We start from the raw sequence: 6875 nt of genomic DNA on the forward strand, positions 1-6875 counted from the left end.
AAAAAAAAGAAGCCACGTCTTTATTCAACTCTACATGAAAGAAGAACAAACATCGGCAGAAAGTAACCGAAACACCACCATGGGATCAGTGCCGTGACTCTGCTGAAGGTTTACCAGCTGTCCATTCCATACAGTGTTAGTCGCTCAGGTAATGAGACCTATAGCGCATGCGCAGACAAACACAAACACACACACACTTCTGCTGCTTAGTCACCTAGAACATAATGGGCCTCATTTTACAGGACTGTGTGTGTGTAACAGTAAAAAAAAAGGCCCCAACCCTGGTGTTGTGTGTAGTGCAGGTTGTGGACCACAGTCACCAGTGAACAGGCTTTTACTAACATACCTTGTTGATAGACAATAAAATGAATTGATTAGGGGGGGAAAAAATAGTTCCACAGACTGTCAGCAGGGGGAGACGGTACATATTTATATTCATCGTCACTAGCACAGAAAAGCCCATTTAAAAATGTCTTTGTGGTGTGACGACCCTCTCACTCTGTGACGCCCCTCCCACTCTGTCTGCCGTATTCTCTCTCTTTGCTCTTGTTTCCTTATTAGGATGCCGGTGGGCGGAGTTGGGAGGGTCGTCAGCTACATGGGAAACACCTGGGCCCGGGTGTGTCCCAGGATAAATGGACCTCTTCTACATTCATTGGGGAGACTCTCTCCAGGCAGATACTTTGATTGATTTTTGTTGTGGTAGTTTTGTGGTTTTTGGTTGTTTGCTTTGGCACCTTTCAACACCTTGCATTATTACATTTATGCATGCAAACACTCACTTACACTACTGATTACACACACCATTGTTATTTGATTTAGTTTACTTTAGTTAATAAATATATACTTTGGGTATTCCTTGTCTCCACGGTGTCTCCCTTTTTGTTACGAACTTGAGCCGGTTCGTGACAGCGGACAAAATCAATACTTACTCTTAACAGAAATAACCGTTTTCTTTATGTACACATCTAATCTTTCTGTACAGTTAATTTGTACAAGAATGCATGCTTTATAACAACCTTACCTCTGAAATGCATTTAACAACTGAAAACACATCGATGCACACACATCTCTGGGGTGAACCAGTAAAGCAACACAATGCACCTTGGAAATAACTTCACCAGATTAAAAAGAGACACTCACTCACTCTCACTCACTCACTCGCATGCCCTCTCTCGCTCTCTCTCAGAACCACACGCTCGCTCGCTCTCTCACACCCACTCTCTCTCTCTCTGTGTCCATTAGATGAGGATCTCCACTATGTCTGTGCCTAGTAGGAGCTGGGTTCTAGTCTTATCTACGGAGACAGAGAGAACAGTTAGCTGAAGACTGATAGTTATATGTAGAATATCAGAAGTTAGAATGAAGTTGCTGAACTAGGGTCAGTTTTACATTACATTTGGAGAGGGTTCACTGATCCTTGATTGTTCAGTCTCAGCTGTCACTCACCTGTCCTCTGGGTCCTGGCCAATCCCAGCCAGGCTCTGCTGGGGAGGGGCAGGACTTTGAGGGTCTCTGAACCTTTGTCAGTCTGAGTGCTGCTGTCTCTACTGCCCGTCTTAGAATGGGAGGACAGGAGAGGAGTGGAGGGGGAGGGAGGAGGAGAGAGGGAGGGTAGAGGAGAAAGGGAGGGTGGAGGAGGAATGAGAAGGTGTAATGGAGTAGCGGAGGGAGAGAGCCGAGGGAGGGAGAGAGGATGAGGTAGATAAAGAGGAAGAGATGAGGGGGAGGGATGGGAGGAAGTTTCTCTCTTTCCTCTCGTCTGTCTGAGAAGCTTGTCGTGGGTGCAGTCCTGTTGCTAAGGAGATGGAGGGGGTGGAGCGGGCAGGGCAGAGGGCGCTGAGGTCACGGCGAGAGTTCCGCTGCTGTAAAACCTTTATCATCGCATCCCTCCCTTATCCTGTACACACACACACACACAGAAAACAGAACCTTGATCCTATTTTCTGAACCAATACACATCCCTATCCTCAAGGGTCTTTTCCTGGTTGAATAAATCAACAATTAGGACACCTTTTAGACAAGTTCAGTCACTTTGATTGTGTGTGTGTGTGTGTGTGTACCTGTGCTCCATGTTATTGCAGCGTCTGGTAGCCTGCTGTACACTGTTCCCCCTGCCACAGTGTACAGCCCATCATCTCACTGTAGCTACCACTGTGAGAGTGTACCACCAGGGTGTCCCTACCAACACACAAAGGAATATTCAAATGTTCAGTTGGATGAGCGTGTGTACATCAAATCAAATGTTATTTGTCACAGTTGGTAATCAACAGGTGTAGACTAACAGTGAAACGCTTACTTGGGGGCCCTTCCCAACAATGCATGGAGAAATAGAGACTCTGTAGCGCGTTGTGGTCGATAGCGGTGATGCAGCCAGTCAAGATGCTCTCAATGGTGCAGCTGTAGAACTTTTTGAGGATCTGAGGGAACCATGACAAATCTTCTTCACAACTGTGTTGGTGTGTGTGGACCACGTACATTTTTTGTGATGTGAACACCTCTCAACCCGCTCCACTACAGCCTACTACACTACCGTCGATGTGGATGGGGGGTGTACTCGGCCCTCCGTTTCCTGTAGTCCACGTTCAGCTCCTTTGTATTGCTGACGTTGAGGGAGAGGTTGTTGTCCTGGCACCACACTTCCAGGTCACTGACCTCCTACCTATAGGCTGTCTCATCGTGGTTGGTGATCAGGCCTACCACCGTCGTGTCGTCAGCAAACTTAATGATGGTGTTGGAGTTGTGCTTGGCCACGCAGTACAGGAGGGGACTAAGCACGCACCCCTGAGGAGCCCCTGTGTTGAGGGTCAGCATGGCGGATGTGTTGTTACCTACCCTTACCACCTGGGGGCGGCCCATCAGGAAGTCCAGGATCAAGTTGCAGAGGGAGGTGTTTAGTCCCAGGGTCCTTAGCTTAGTGATGAGCTTTGAGGGTACTATGGTGTTGAACGCTGAGCTGTAGTCGATGAACAGCAAGTTCCTCTTGTCCAGGTGGGAGAGGGCTGTGTGGAGTGCAATAGAGATTGCGTCATCTGTGGATCTGTTGGGGTGGTATGATAATTGGAGTGGGTCCAGGGTATCTGGGATGATGGTGTTGATCGAGCCAAAACCAAGACCAGCCTTTCAAAGTATTTTATAGCTACAGATGTGAGTGCTACGGTGCGGTAGTCTTTAGACAGGTTACCTTGGCATTCTTGGGCACAGGGGCTATGGTGGTCTGCTTGAAACATGTAGGTATTACAGACTGGGTCAGGGAGATGTTGAAAATGTCAGTGAAGACATTTGCCAGCTGGTCAGCGCATGCTCCGAGTACGCATCCTGGTAATTTGTCCCGTGGCTTTGTGAATGTTAACCTGTTTAAAAGGTCTTACTCACATCAGCTACGGAGAGCGAGATCACACAGTCATCCGGAACAGCTGGTAGAATTAATTTAGCTCGTCTGGTAGGCTCGAGTCGCGTCACTGGGCAGATCGTGACTGGATTTCCCTTTGTAATCCGTGATAGTTTGCAAGCCCTGCCACATCCGACGAGTGTCAGAGCCGGTGTAGTAGGACTCGATCTAAGTCCTGTATTGATGCTTTTGCTTGTTTGATGGCTCGTCGGTGGTCGTAGCGGGATTTCTTATAAGCGTCAGGATTAGCGTCCCACTCCTTGAAAGCGGTAGCTCTAGCCTTTAGCTCAGTGTGGATGTCGCCTGTTATCCATGGCTTCTGTTTGGGATGTGTACGTAGGGTCACTGTGGGGACGACGTCGTCGATGCAGTTATTAATGAAGCCGGTGACTGATGTGGTAAACTCCTCAATGTTATCGGTTGAATCCCGGAACATATTCCAGTCTGTGCTAGAGAAACAGTCCTGTAGCTTAGCATCCGCTTCATCTGACCACTTCCTGTTTTTCTTGTAAGCAGGAATCAGGAGGATAGTGTTATGGTCAAATTTGCCAAAGGGAGGGCAAGGGAGAGCCTTATATGCGTTTCTGTGTGTGGAGTAAAGGTGATCTAGAATTTTGCCGCCTCTAGTTGCACAGGTGACATGCTGGTAAAAATGAGTTTAAAACGGATTTCAATTTCCCTGCATTAAAATCCCCGGCCACGAGAAGCGCCGCCATTGGGTGAGCATTTTCTTATTTGCTTATGGCCCTATACAGCCCGTTGAGTGCAGTCTTAGTGCCAGCATCAGTTTGTGGTTGTAAATAGACAGCTACAAAAAATATAGATGAAAACTCCCTTGGTAAATAGTAAGGTCTACAGCTTATCATGAGGTATTCTAACTCAGGTGAGCAAAAATGTGACACACAAGCTGTTTTTAACAAAGAGACACACCCCTCCCACCCATCTTACCTGAGGCTGCCGACCGTTCTTGGCAATGCATGGAAAAACCAGCGAGATGTACACTGCTCAAAAAAATAAAGGGAACACTTAAACAACACAATGTAACTCCAAGTCAATCACAGTTCTGTGAAATCAAACTGTCCACTTAGGAAGCAACACTGATTGACAATCAATTTCACATGCTGTTGTGCAAATGGAATAGACAACAGGTGGAAATTATAGGCAATTAGCAAGACACCCCCAATAAAGGACTGGTTTTGCAGGTGGTGACCACAGACCACTTCTCAGTTCCTATGCTTCCTGGCTGATGTTTTGGTCACTTTTGAATGCTGGCGGTGCTTTCACTCTAGTGGTAGCATGAGACGGAGTCTACAACCCACACAAGTGGCTCAGGTAGTGCAGCTCATCCAAGATGGCACATCAATGCGAGCTGTGGCAAGAAGGTTTGCTGTGTCTGTCAGCGTAGTGTCCAGAGCATGGAGGCGCTACCAGGAGACAGGCCAGTACATCAGGAGACGTGGAGGAGGCCGTAGGAGGGCAACAACCCAGCAGCAGGACTGCTACCTCCGCCTTTGTGCAAGGAGGAGCAGGAGGAGCACTGCCAGAGCCCTGCAAAATGACCTCCAGCAGGCCACAAATGTGCATGTGTCTGCTCAAACGGTCAGAAACAGACTCCATGAGGGTGGTATGAGGGCCCGACGTACACAGGTGGGGGTTGTGCTTACAGCCCAACACCGTGCAGGACGTTTGGCATTTGCCAGAGAACACCAAGATTGGCAAATTCGCCACTGGCGCCCTGTGCTCTTCACAGATGAAAGCAGGTTCACACTGAGCACGTGACAGACGTGACAGAGTCTGGAGACGTCGTGGAGAACGTTCTGCTGCCTGCAACATCCTCCAGCATGACCGGTTTGGCAGTGGGTCAGTCATGGTGTGGGGTGGCATTTCTTTGGGGGCCGCACAGCCCTCCATGTGCTCGCCAGAGGTAGCCTGACTGCCATTAGGTACCGAGATGAGATCCTCAGACCCCTTGTGAGACCATATGCTGGTGCGGTTGGCCCTGGGTTCCTCCTAATGCAAGACAATGCTAGACCTCATGTGGCTGGAGTGTGTCAGCAGTTCCTGCAAGAGGAAGGCATTGATGCTATGGACTGGCCCGCCCGTTCCCCAGACCTGAATCCAATTGAGCACATCTGGGACATCATGTCTCGCTCCATCCACCACCGCCACGTTGCACCACAGACTGTCCAGGAGTTGGCGGATGCTTTAGTCCAGGTCTGGGAGGAGATCCCTCAGGAGACCATCCGCCACCTCATCAGGAGCATGCCCTGGCGTTGTAGGGAGGTCATACAGGCACGTGGAGGCCACACACACTACTGAGCCTCATTTTGACTTGTTTTAAGGACATTACATCAAAGTTGGATCAGCCTGTAGTGTGGTTTTCCACTTTAATGTTGAGGGTGACTCCAAATCCAGACCTCCATGGGTTGATACATTTGATTTCCATTGATAATTTTTGTGTGATTTTGTTGTCAGCACATTCAACTATGTAAAGAAAAAAGTATTTAATAAGATTATTTCATTCATTCAGATCTAGGATGTGTTATTTTAGTGTTCCCTTTATTTTTTTTGAGCAGTGTATATTATCCATGTCCTTGTTCAGCCACGATCAGAGAAACATAGAACATAACAGTTCTTCAGATCCCGTTGACAGGATAGTCTCGAACGGAGCTTGTCCAGTTTGTTCTCTAGTGACTGTATGTTTGCCAACAGAACGGAGGGTAGAGGAGGTTTATTTGCTCGCCAACGTAGTCTCTTCAGGATACCGTCTCATGTGCCTCTTTTGCGCCGTCGCTTCCTCTTTCGAGTCCCGAGGATCAGGGTCTGGTCCGGAGTAATGAGTCCCGAGGATCAGGGCCTGGTCCGGAGTAATGAGTCCTGGGGATCAGGGCCTGGTCTGGAGTAATGAGTCCCAGGGATCAGGGCCTGGTCTGGAGTAAGCAGACCATCCAGAGCTGCCGACTCGTTGAAGTAGAAATATTAATCCAAAACGAGGTTAGTGATCTCCAGAAGCTGTTTTCAGTCAGATTAAGATCAGTGTAAAAACAGGTCAAGCCCCTGTAAAACAGCTGCTATCCACTGCAGCGCCATCTCTACCCTTCTCTACCTATGTGTATGAGAGTGTGTGTGTGTACCTGTGTGGGTTGGCTGTAGCAGCAGTCTCCATGTTAAAGTGTCTCATGGCGTTCTCCTGCAGGTACTTCTGTTCCCAGCCTCTAGAGCCAGCTCCCTCAGAGCAGGGGCACTGCCCTCCCCTACACCCCCACACACACCTGGCCCAGAGGTCCCACACACACTCTGAGGGGAGGAGAGAGAAGCAGAGGATGAAGGAAGCGACAGATGGAGAAATTAAAACGCAGTTTTAGCCAATACAGACATTGTTATGACACCCGCTATGACAGCGTTGTGTGGTACCTGTTGCGTGTGCAGTGTGTAGCTCTCTCTCCAGCCGTGTGCGCAGGCGTCTCTCCAGCTGCTCTCTCTT

General features: G+C 48.7%; 1 long non-coding RNA gene across 1 annotated transcript; it reads right to left on the bottom strand.

Annotated features, from left to right (window-relative positions):
* Nucleotides 1-1718: 1718 nt before the first annotated feature.
* Nucleotides 1719-6630, bottom strand: LOC121568358. Its single transcript, XR_006001236.1, has 3 exons — nucleotides 6526-6630; nucleotides 2064-2181; nucleotides 1719-1900 (listed from the first exon to the last, which is right to left on the bottom strand). It is a non-coding gene; the product is annotated as an uncharacterized LOC121568358 (long non-coding RNA).
* Between the last annotated feature and the right edge of the window lie 245 nt (nucleotides 6631-6875).

Source organism: Coregonus clupeaformis, chromosome 25 (genome assembly GCF_020615455.1).
Source record: "Coregonus clupeaformis isolate EN_2021a chromosome 25, ASM2061545v1, whole genome shotgun sequence".
In the NCBI taxonomy this organism is placed as follows: Eukaryota; Metazoa; Chordata; class Actinopteri; order Salmoniformes; family Salmonidae; genus Coregonus; species Coregonus clupeaformis.